Source organism: Pungitius pungitius, chromosome 1, assembly GCF_949316345.1.
Source record: "Pungitius pungitius chromosome 1, fPunPun2.1, whole genome shotgun sequence".
Classification (NCBI taxonomy): domain Eukaryota; kingdom Metazoa; phylum Chordata; class Actinopteri; order Perciformes; family Gasterosteidae; genus Pungitius; species Pungitius pungitius.
The window spans coordinates 32,760,954-32,773,431 of NC_084900.1; the positions used below are offsets into that span (position 1 = coordinate 32,760,954).

General features: G+C 46.6%; 1 protein-coding gene across 2 annotated transcripts in view; it reads left to right on the top strand.

Moving 5' to 3' along the window:
- The first annotated feature begins 1,847 nt into the window (after positions 1 to 1,847).
- plxna2 (plexin A2) overlaps positions 1,848 to 12,478 on the top strand; it is a 146,797-nt gene continuing 136,166 nt past the window's right edge. The window contains exons 1-2 of one of the 2 annotated variants that reach the window (XM_062565349.1): positions 1,848 to 2,111; positions 7,535 to 7,607. The gene's annotated coding sequence lies outside the window, so the exon portion shown is untranslated. The remainder of the gene's footprint in view (positions 2,112 to 7,534; positions 7,608 to 12,478) is intronic. The other variant, XM_037478430.2, reaches the window with a different exon arrangement.

Genomic DNA, 12,478 nt, shown 5'->3' on the forward strand with positions numbered 1-12,478 from the left:
TGTCTTTTTCTACTAATGACTATAAGAAGATAATTAAAGCTACTCTGCAGGCAATCGTGACCGATGGTTGTACTGCGATAACCGGGCCATGTATCAGTTTTGTCTTCAGGAAGAGGCCGAACATCTTGGAGACAGTTCTGTGCAACTTGTTCTTTCAATATCAATTGAGTTATATTGCAATCAAACAAATCACAGCTTGTACCAAACAGGGCTGTGAGTAATGGATTGGAAAAGACTGTGTTTGATTACCCCTGCTGCCCAGGGTTGAGTAACAGCCATTTGGTTGGTAGTGTGGTGGCATTTCAATATGGACAGCCTCCAGGTATTGACCCTGTCTTTAAGTGGACGCTGTGCTTTTAGTGTACTTACATTGGTTGTTCCAGATCTTCTTCCTCCTGGCAGTTTTGCAATACTTTTGAGGGCAGATACTGGCTTCCTTTTCCCCACTCTGCATTATTGATGCATCAGGGAATGTGGATAGCCTACTTTCTTTCTTTTTTTTTTTGTCATCATTTTCCAAACCACCAAGGACAAAGATAACTGTAATAGAAAACATGAGGATGTATGTACTGTATATTCATCAACCAATCCACTATCCCTTAACCTCTTATGCTTTTCAGGGTGAAAGTGTGTCTGGAGCCGAATCCCAGTTGACATTGGGCGAATGCAGGGGAGACGTCGCAACACTATCGGTAGGCTGACGCAACTATTGAGGCTCAAATCCACACCCACGGGTGATCGGCAACTACCTATGTGTAGCAATTCATACAATTTGAAAACAGAGGGGATTTATTTTCACTGAAGTTGGCTCAGTCCTGTGCTAATCCGTTTGATTGGTAAGTCTAGGTACGTATGTGAGCCGACGCGAATGAGGGAAAGGGAATAAAAAAGTGAAAGATGGAGATGGAGAGTGAGGCCTGTAGCTCAGCGTGTTCACAGTTTGGTCTAAAGATGGCAGTATTCTAGCAGAAACCGAGTTGGAGAGGGAGAGTGCAGGTACAACGAGGTGCTGTGCGGACAAACTGATCGGTTTACAACATTTTGCGATACGTTCGATACACAACGCAACAATTGTCAATTATATTGTCAATAGTCATGGTCTAAATCATCAAGTCGGTTACAAAGGAAATGCAAATTAAACGTGTGAATCATCCCACGGAGAATTATCAAAACTTCACATTAGAACGAGTGTGTTAGATACTTTTGGAATCTTTTTGTTCGCGGGGGGGGGGCATCGTGAATTGCCACGGTGTTTTTATGTTGTTTATGTTTTATTTAACAAACGTGCCTCAAATGGTTTTCTTAATGTTGTATTGGGATTGCATTTCAGAATGTTTTTCCAACACGTATCCATTATTCATCGTTTTTTCTTTGGGCGGAAACGGTTAACGCCATAATGAGCCGGGGTGTGAGGGGGGGGGGGGCGGGTTTAAACGCGCAGCGTGCCGGCGTGCAGGCAGCGTACACACACACACGCACACGCAGACACACGCGCACACCTACTGTACTGTATACTGATGGAGCCGCTAATCTCTGTCAGTACGGCAGAGCCCCGTGAGAAAGCAACGCCGTCGGTCTGAGCGCGCGCGCGCTGCGAACCCTACACCACACACCGCCGGACACGTCTCGCGAGCCCGGCCGCTTCGTGACCCGCGTGTCCGCGAGCCGCCCGGAGGACGCTCGAGCCCGGACTGAAGGAATGTGCCGTTTCGCGGAAGCGGCGTAGTCGGGTTGGCATCAGGAGGTCAAGCGCTAGCCGCGAAGTTTACTGCGCTGAATTTGCAGCCCCTCGTCGCGATAAAAAAAAGGCTTCCTGTTAAATACGTAACGTTATACTTGAATGAGCGACGCCACCTCCGCACGCTGCGCGGGTTCTGCGTACAGATGTGTTTAGAGGAATTGGAAGAAGAAGAAGAAGTGAATGTAAGCTCGTTTCAGCGTTATCCGAAAAGCGAGGCTTTGTAGCATTCGTTCATTTAAAAAAAAAAAAAAAAAGAGAGAAAAGAATTGTTACTGTGGATGTGAGGTCCAGCGCATCAGTAACGAGCCAGAGGACGAGCCTCCGCGCTGGAAGGAACAGGACAACCGGGATATCCAGTTTCAATGAAGAGGTGAGTCGTGGTCAACGCTCGTTACGGCTCAAATGTGCAAATATTGGTTTAAGCTCCCAAACTACAGCAACATAGCCGGGCAATTGTGTGCTTATTTCCGACACTGCAGACGGACATTTTTCGGCATTTTCATTTTTAGGCTGCGCGCGCTCCGCGGAGGTGGCAGCCGGACTAAATATGTGTAAATATGCAGTGAATGTATACATATACATATACATTACACTTGTATATGTGGCGGTGATGATGCGACACCGGTCAATGTATAACGTCAGTTTAGGACAATATGCAGGTACGGTCATTTCAGCTACAGTATCTATTACCATTGATGCTTTATTCTCATGTATTAGAGATGTTCTATTATCTGTACAGAGAGGATTCCATCTGCCATACGGACAAGCTGCTTATGGTTTGTGTTTGTGAAATCGTTTCTAGGACTATTTAATGCAGTTAGTTGACTAGTAGTAAATATATATATATATATTTTTAGTCATCCAACCATCACAATTTTGAATGATTAAAATTAGCTGACCTTGGTTTTGAGGGGCAAAACCTCAAAGGCATTTCCCATAGTGTCCACTTGATTTGTATTCACACAACCCTTGAGATTACACCTGGAACTGTATTTTAGAGGTATCATAGTGACTGTGGGTGGGCTACAGACCCGGATCTGTGTCTGGGACTGCAACAAGTGAACCTGGAGTCTGTTCCAATCACTCTGCTACATTTGTCTGTATTGACGTTTGTATTTATAAGCCTAAAAATAAATGCGGCGTGAAATAGTTTCAAACGGTCAGTGATAGAGTTCCCACCGTCTTAACAAATTCGTGCTGGATTTGTTCTCTCTGATACAACCAAAAAGCCCAAATTGCAACAACAACCAAACCTCAAACAATCTGATAAAACAGTCGCCAACTGGCATCAATTTAGGATCCCAGATTGGCTCTAGACCTCCTCTGTCCCAATTCAGCAGATGCGCCTACAAATCTTCATTCTCTGTCGGGCTGGCAGCGCTCCGGCAGGCAGCCGTGACAATGACTCTAAAGAAAATAAATGTTGTCTTAAGTAGGAAATTGCCTTACATTTGCATGAAAATAACTTGCATCTGCCACGGTTGTCGGGTAGCATATTAATCCCTCTGCTCCTGCAATCAAAACCCGTTCCTTCTTGGTGAGATCATGGTTTCGGTGAATGTGCAGCGTGACCCGCTCTCATCATTATTTTAATATCCAGCTCAAAGTGAAACAGCAGTTTGACCCCAAAGCAGCCACCAGGGTGGAAATTGCTGCCTTTGGAAGAACAAACCAGCACTCAGCATTGGTTTGATTATCACATGCTGATTATATTCACCTAATTAACTCCAATCTAATGGGTGGGGGGGGGGGGGGGGGGCGGTGGGGACACACATCCTCGGAGAGTGTGGCGATGCTGCTGCACAATCAGTACCTCTGACCAATTGGCTGTTCAGCAGCTATTGTATGCAACATTTTACACGGCACACAGGACACTGCTTCGTTAAAACATGTCCAACGTTAATTGGACGGTAACCTTTTAAAGTCCTTCGAAGACAACATCGTACGATAGCTGTTCACAATATAACTTCAGTTATTGTTGGTAATTCATCTCGGGGCAATTTGCCTTCTTTTTTAAAACCGGGAGGATATAAGCAAAGATTTTCAGGGTGCTGCTCGATGAATCAATCTCAAATTGAGGCCTTTGAAGGCACGCCGTCCGAGCGAGCCTCTCCAGAACATCACACATTCGTCCAATCAATATGTTTCCCTCACCAAACTGGAAAGAAATTGCTTGAACTGGAAAAACCGAGGTTCAGCTTTGTGGAGCAACGGTTGATGTTTCCTTGCCACTCTCTGTGTTTTCAATTGGCTTTACTGTGTAACTGTGCGGTGTGCAAGATATTCTGTCCGTACGACTTATGGTATCCACATGTGCTTAGGGGGGGAATCATCCGGTCTTGTATTCTTTAGTAGCAGTGTTTTTCAGCGGTCTTCAAACACAGGATAAATATACTTTGGTCAGGATCGTGCAGGATCTCAAACATTTCACGTTGCCTCTCTCGGATCGAGGAAATTCCATCGAAAGCATCCGCTGTACACGACTGCCTATCGCCATAGCTACCACAGCCACCGTCGGCCTCCATCAGTATGTGCGGCGCACTCTGCTGATTGGCGCGCGTGGCTCGAGAGCGTCCTCTGTTGATGAACAGGAAGGAGCCTTAACAAGGAGCGGAGTTAATTACGGGGGGGGGGGGGGGCACAGTGCGAGCACGCGGCCTCTTTCTGCTCAGTGACTTCCACTCAACAACCAAGATGACATTACCAACACATTTTTTAACTGCGTGATTTGCCACTGAACGTGTTGTTGTTGTTGTTGTTGCTGCCGCCTCTCCGTGTGCGCGCGCGCCGTGTCACCACCAGCACTCGCACGGCGCACGCTGCCCGCTCCTCTTCGGATCCCCCCCCGCCCCCCCTTAAGGCAGCCCGACTCACCACAGTTTAGCCTGAGAGATTTTGACAAGTCGTTACACATGCAGAATCCTTGACCTATTTCTTAATGAGTGAATACTGCGGATGCACTCAGCGGCTGAGTATTTGAAACAACACCCCCCCCCCCCCCCCCATCCACCCCTTCCTTAAAGCGACCCCCGCGGCCCCAACTGTCTTTTGCTTACACACACACGCAAACACGCCGACACATGCAGATAATGGTGCTTTTGTGAGTTCACTGACTCATTCTCCCACAGATACAGGTCCTCCCCTTTCTGTCCGCTCGAGTGTACAAATGGCGAGTGTTTGTTTGAATGCAATTGGCTCCCGTCTTCCCTCACTGTAGGCTGTTTATCTGAACCTCTCAACTGTCCAGCTGTCGCAACAGAGATCTCAATCTCCTCGAACCCCGCGCGCGCCCCGCTCGCTCGGCCTTGCTGCGCTGCATGCCTGCGCTTGGGGTCCGAGCGGGCGAATGGCGAGCGCGTGCGCGTGCCGATTGACACGCGGCGAGATCTGGATCTGCGGTGACATTGATCAAGTGGAGTGCAGCCGGGGAGAACGTTTAGTCTGAGGAGGTGAAAAGCAGGGAAGATCGCAACCGCCTTCTTCGCTCGCACACCGAGAGGCTTCCTTTGCATCCTCTTTCTTTCCTCTGGATAATTGTAAACAATGTGAGTTTTTCCCTCTAACGCTTCAAGCTCCAGATCCAGTAGAGATAGCCTCCAGGACGATTATTATCTCTTTTGTTGGTTGTGGAGGCAGCACTCTGCTGATATGTTGATTCAGGGGTGTAGGAACAGAGAAGTCTGTCTCTCTGATTCTGGGATGTGATGACACCAAGCTTTGTCGCAGTGGTACTGATGCTCCGTTGATAGCAAGGTATCAACTAAACACACACTTTGGAGAGCCTCTGCCTTATTACAACCTGATTGCAACAGAACGGAAGGAGGACATGCTCCTACTTGTATGTTCAAAAAGATACAATATTTGTGGACTTATTTGCTTAATGCGGAGGCTTAAAAGACTTGTTGCTGTGCCACGTCAATCCATATCGTTGCGGTGCAACACACTTGCTGAAATCGCTGAAAGGCGCACAAAGAACATGGAACACATTGGCACAGGCCGATTAATTGTTTTTCCCCCTCAGCGTGTGCATGAAAGGTGCCATAGCTAGCTACGTTACGGGTGACAATTACCATTCTGCAATCATTAAAGTAGCTCAAACCAGACCCAATAGCTCAAGACTCCGCTTTCATTCAATTGCCTGCATGTGACTTTGGAAGGGGAGCCTAATCTGAATGGCTTGTTGAACCACATGTTTTCTGATCTCGGCAGCCCACAAAAACAAACTGCCCCGTCCTATATCACAGGATGTGGGTTGGTACACACTTCACATGCCCCAATGTATTTGGACAAACAATTGTTGTTGTTTGTAATAAATCCCCTCTAAGTTAGAAAGCAATTGATTTTTTTCCCTCTCCATTACAGAGACGAATGTCGGATCTCTTTCATGGAGAAGTAGATGATATTTCTCTCGCTCTGCCCATAAAATTCTAGTGTTGTAGACCATCAGTCTCCGCCTTAATGCATTTGGCTAAACTGTTCAATTGCATCCCGACACTATATTTCCTTCTGCTGTCTCCCAAAGAGCAAAAATATTCTGTTGCTATTTACAGTATACTACACACATATAGGTATAAAAGAAATGGCATTACTCTTTTCACACAATAGCAAATGTTCAAAAACACCACAGGACTACATTTAATGGTCTGGTCATGCGGCTGCAGCTCTTTTCATCATCTTGAGTAGTTGTGCGTGTAGCCTTCGCTGACTTATTGAATCGTTGAAACCGTTTTAAATTGATCACTACAGGCCACTACATTGTTAAGTAGCAGCTTGCCCAGTGAGAGCAACACAAAAATCAATGCCACTCCTTTGCATTTCATTTTTCAAAATACGCAGGAAGACTACTCTTTTATACATTTTTTACTACTTGAAAGAAGAAAAAAAAATCACCTTTCCTGATAGATAGTGTTGACTGTGCTTGTATTTTTCTTTCCCGTTTATGATAGACCTGTTTAGAGAGTTTGATTCCCAATCTCTGTCAGGATGCTAGCTGTCGTCTTTAAGTGTATGTGTGAGTCCGCAGCTCCTCCAGAGCCTCCAGTCGGTCTCATCAAGGGCCCGTCGGCGAGCACTCGTCCCTCTGCCGGATCCAGATCTATTGATGGCAGCAAGTTAGCAATGAACCCCAGTGTGCACTCTGCTGTCCCAAAAAGCTTGCCAGCCTGCTGAAACAAAGCCTTTTGTAGGACCGCTGAATCCAACAGATGGTGGAATGGACAGTAAATGAAAGTGGAGGCAAAGGGGAATAAAGGAATTTAGATTGAGCATGTTTGCGGGTAGGCATTTAGGCTACTCCTTTGGGAAGCCTAACACCCTCACAATGAGACACTGGCAGAACTTAAATGTTCTCTCGTTGATGTGCTGGGAGAGCGGCTTTGCCCCCCCCCCCCCCCCCCCCCCTCCTACGTGAGTGGAAAAAGGCAGCCTGCTCGCGAGGGCTCTCCAGGGCCTGGGAAGCCTTTATTAAGATGTTAATGGAACTGCCTTCATGACACATTTCCACGGGACAGGATCGTTCTTTAGTGGCTAGATCTGCCCGCCACAATCATCAGTCTACACCCCCCCCATCTCGCACAACAGCCTGTTTAGGCATTCAGCTCCATCCCCACGTTCCCCACTGCCCAGGCGCTCTCCCTCTCTATCTAATCTCTGCTGTCACAAGTCATGCTATACTTTCCCAGGTGTACCGCGATGCCAGCGATAAAGGGCAGCTATTCTGCCACAGCAACCCGTAGAAGAACGAGATCACCGATCTTCCCGTTGTGATTGCGTCCCTTGCTAATTTTTCCGTAGACATCAAATGGCGAGCGACGCTGCCCACGCGTAGCCGAGCAGCTAATCAACGTAGCAACAACAAAAAGAGAAGGTAAGAAAGATCGCTAGCTTCACATTTAAAAAGCTCATACTTGAACGCATTGTCTCAACCGTTTTCTCTCTTCACATCCGTTTTGAATATACGTCAGTATAGCCCGGCGCCATCAATTATCAATTAGCTGGTGTCATGGGAGGATGTGAGTTTTAGTGTGGTGGCAAGTTGACAATAAGTGAGCAACAAAAAGAAGTGGGAGAAAGAGGCCGAGTGGGAGGGGGGGGGGGCACGGGGGGGCTGTGTTAGATGCCAAGGGGCAGCTGTCAGGAGCAGATGACTGACTGACTGTGTGTGTGTGTGTGAGAGAGAGAGAGATGGAGATTTGTGCTCGGCTGGCTGTGTTTGTATCCATTTTAATTTATTGGTGTTTAACTGCGTGGCTCGTGTGTGTGTGGTGAATATCAGGCACCGCCCATTCTTTCCCGTGTGGTTGGGGATGCCCCTGCCTGCCAATCGTCCCCATGGTTACAGCCGGAAAAGGGGGTGCAGACATGTACTTGTCTAGCCTACTCTTGGGCCATGAGAGGGGGGCTCCAACGCTATAACGCTCTGCTGTATAGCACGGCCCAGTCACAACTAAGTCCTCTTAGGAGGCTGTTCCGACCATTAGAGTATTCCAACGTGATGGACTTGTGCCCATATTTGCCCCAGCATTGTGGAACTCCAGCAGCTATTCGCACAAACGTAATTGTCTCTTCCCGTATTGAATTTCATTGCTATGAGGTTTTAGCTCAAATTCCCCTGTTGAGCTCTGATGCTCAGTGACATGCAGATACCTGCACCTATGCTCTCTGCATTGTTACTATTTTTTTTTCTCAGTCAGCTGTGGCCTTATCTTGATCTTCTCAGCGTGAGGCAGGAGACGTAACTGAGCACCGAGGAGAAGAAAAGCAAAGGGGGAATGTTGTCTTCAGAGTTCATTCCCGGCGTCAGATAGCGTACTGAAAAACCTTTTGTGGGGAAAGGTTTCCTGCTTCTTCTCTCGTTCACACACATTTGATAAACTTCTTCCACTAGTGCAGACCAAAGTAAATTGAGCTAATTTGATGATGAAAGACCTCGAAACTCCCACAACTTCAAAACATCAAATGTGGCCCACTGTGGCGTCTTATTTCCCTGCAATGTTGATAAAAGCATGAAGGCAAACAATTCCATCCTATGCCGCTGCTTGAGAGAAAAAAAACTGCATACATGCCTTGGAAGGTCCATTTTCTTCTCTTTTTGACTTTGGAACCGTTGGTCTGCGGTTGGGACGGTACTTGGGCGAGGGGGGTCTTGCATTCGTAGAGGGGGGGGGGGGGGGGAGCCACCGCCTGCAGTCTTGCGAATCCAGACTCTTTACTTTGGCCCAAGGTGATTTATAGTGTCCAGGCCGGGAGGAATGACTTCTCCCCAGGGAAAACGCTTATGTTTATGCATGAGTACATGACTCTGATCCACACGCTGAAGCCACTGGGAGAAAAGGGATGAAAGGTACGTGAACATGGAGGCGGCTTGTCATAAGGCCCACACAGTCTTTTAGGATGTGTGGTTGCTTGATGCAAAGCGGCCAAAAACACTTCATGGATGTCCTTTCCTTCCTTACTCACTATTTCGGCCCGACTTTTAAGATTAACTTAAATCTGCTTTGAGAGCTTTGTGGAATGTGTTTCCTCAGTCTTATCAAATGAAATAAACAATATGGCCTTTGTTAGTCATTCTGTACCGAGTGGAGTGGGCTTGGCGAACGGCCGGTATTTTTTTTCCTGCCAAACTTTATCAAGAGGAATCCGTCGTGGGGAAAGTTGGAGGTTGTTTTTGTTTCAATACTTTTTTACTTCCGGAAGCCCCTTTGCTATCAAAGGGAAGCACTCTATGTACTCAGTGGAACAGTGGGAGCTTGCCCAAACAGACACGTTACCATGCCTCTGTCAGAAGCAGTGAAATGGGGAAACATGACAGCAGCGTCTTCATGGGACCTGAATCCCAACAGAAAGGCGGATCATTAGCGTAGAGTCAGTGGCGTGACGTGATATCGCGCCATGCAAAGCGCGGAATCAAAAAATCGTCACACATGAGCTGCAGTGCAGAATAAGGGCTGGGGAGAATGAACCAAGGCTTTCTAAGACAATTATTCATAGTATGACAACCGAGCCTCACGCGGCGGAGGGCGCGTGTTGTCTGAGAAGATTCTGATTAAATATGACTGCACGGAAACTGTTTGGCTGCCTGAGGCGGGGCAGGAGTACAAAAAGAAGAAGGTAGGGATGTGAGAAGAGGGAGAAGGCACGGGACTTTTTGTCTTATCTGCAACAGTTAGGGATTTACGCTTTAAGGGGCTAATTAGCTCGACCAGAGCATCCACACAGAAGGTGCCTATTTCCCATGATGCCGCTGCTACATTACAGATGGTTTAACCAGACACACCTTTATTTCCTCATTCATCTCGCAGAGAGACTAAAGCGAGGAATTGAGTTTCTTTTTTTATCTTTTTTATTCTCATTGCAGAAGGTAACTGAGCTTGTAGGCACCATGTTTCCCCCGTAAAGCACTTTGCGCAAGCCTCATTTACTGTGCCCCCCCCCCTGCAAGCCCTCCCCCACATTTTTCCGAGAACATGTTCAACCTGACAGGGGTGAATAGGTGAGGTGAATTTGCATTTCATTACAAAGCATGCACAGTGTTTCAGGCGTTACTCTTTGTTGAACATACTGTTGCATATAAACAATTTGCTTCGAGAGGGTTTAAGTTGGTGTTTTTATTCACCAACAGATTTCACATGAGAAACGTGTGATCGGCACAATTAAGCATTCATTTAAGTAAGTCTTTTATTTTCAATATGGTAGAATAACTGGTTTATTCACAGCTGGTGATAAAAACTATTTTGTTAAATGTCTTTCGGTGTTGTCTTTTTCTTCTGCTTCCTCTGTTCCACTGTTTATTTGGCGGGTAGGAAGAGTGAGAAATGGCGAGAGTGAGCTAGGTGGAGGGATGCCAGAGGGGACTGGCATGTGGCTCAGATGCTGGGAAATGTCAGCACATTCTCACATTCACCTGTGTTTTGGGAACCGAGCCCACGTCCTGCCCAGCATCTTCAAAACAAATGAAAATTACCCCCAAAAAACGTGTGTTTTGAAACGAGGAGTGGCTGCCGGGCAACGTGTCGCTGAATACCGTCTAAGTAAAGTACCCACTGGCGCGTTGTTACTCATTTCAAAGCAAGCACGCACACACACTGCTTCTTACCACAATCTAAATCCTTCATGGGTTCCTCGTGCACAGACATTGAAAAGCCTGATAAACGACGGCTTGCCTTTGTTGGTTTTGCCAAGGCTACAGTGTCCGTGGGTTGTGTTGTTCAAAGCGTTAGTTGCTCCAGTAGCTTAAGGTCTGAAAGGGCTGGATTTCTGATGCGCTCAACATGTACAGTGGCTCAGTGTCAAGGTAGACAACACCCTCTTTGATGGAAATAGTTATTACAAGCAAAAGCCAAGAAAAGTGAAAATTAAAGCTGTCGACAGAAGGACATTATTTCAGCCCAGTTTCTTCACAACAAGCTTCCAACATCAAGCAATTTCTAAGCTGCTTGTAAGTCTTGGCACTAAAGTTTAACTAGGAGATATTCTAAGGAAATGGAGAGTAATTAGCTGCACAATATCAAAAGTATAGTGTTGTCATTAGTAATTGTATGGCCATTGATGGTTAATTAGATAAATAAAATAAAGGTACGTGTTGCAATTTTCTGATTAAGATGAGAGGAATGCACATATTAGATGCATATGTCCAACCCTTTGATTTTGACTGATACTGCTGAAAAGTGTCCCGGCTTAGAAGGGCTCCACAGAAAACACGCTAAATACTGTCTCTCAGGTGGCCACAACAATGTGGCTCCAAGTCATCATCCCCATAGACCCCAATGTTAAAAAGCCCAGCTCAATAGCATAAATAAACAGCTAGTCTTTGTCTCACGCCTCCCCTGCTGCTAAAACATTTCGGATCGATTCATGGTTGAAGGAAATATTTTGATATCAAAATATGAAGAGTTCAAGAAGAATAGGTGCGCAATGTGTACTCTGTTTTCATTACATTTGGCCTTAAAGGGTTCTGCCTCTGAATGGAAGGTTTCGGCTTTCTTACTCAAAGACACTTGAGTCAGACAGGAACCGGAGAGGAAGCTGCAAGGGAGGAATGGAAGTCGAGCGGATGTTGTGCCAGTCGGAGGTGTTACCCAGGGACACCACATGGTTAGGCAAAGTACAACTTGAGAGGGAGAGGATGACTAACTAGCTCTGCAAAGTTTAGTCTTTGTAGATGATCTATGTGCGTGTGTACGTGTAATACTCCTCACTAATGGGGGAATTCTCTCATTGACTCCGAGGCGGTCCCAGCCAGACTGAAACACTAGTGAACCAACAACAAAGTACCCTAATTAGCCCACTTCAGCATCTTCGTCTTCCCTAGATGCTTCTATTTATGTTGGTGATAAAATGCTGAATGGGCCTCCCCCCCCCCCCCCCCCCTTGGTTACATTAACTTCAGGGAAGCAAATAGTCGATCTTATAATTTTCTCTTTCCTGCTATTGCAGTTTTTTGCTTGAGTATGATTATATATTTTGCCTCTGCTGATGCAGTTTATAGGGGACCGGCAGCAGCAACGGGCCTGTTTTGCTTGGCTAAAAAGGCCTCTGTCAAGTACCCTACCCCTTGTTTTACCCCCCCATCTCCTGCAGCTAAGAAATGACGGACCGTGGTGATCAGATGAAATACTTGGGCCGCCCGCCGCTGTGTTTATGCTGACTCCTCATCCCATCCGCCGCATACTTACCATCGGGAGGCTTCAGTTACATCTCTCAACTGGATGGAGAGGGGGCCGGCTGGCTTACCCGAGC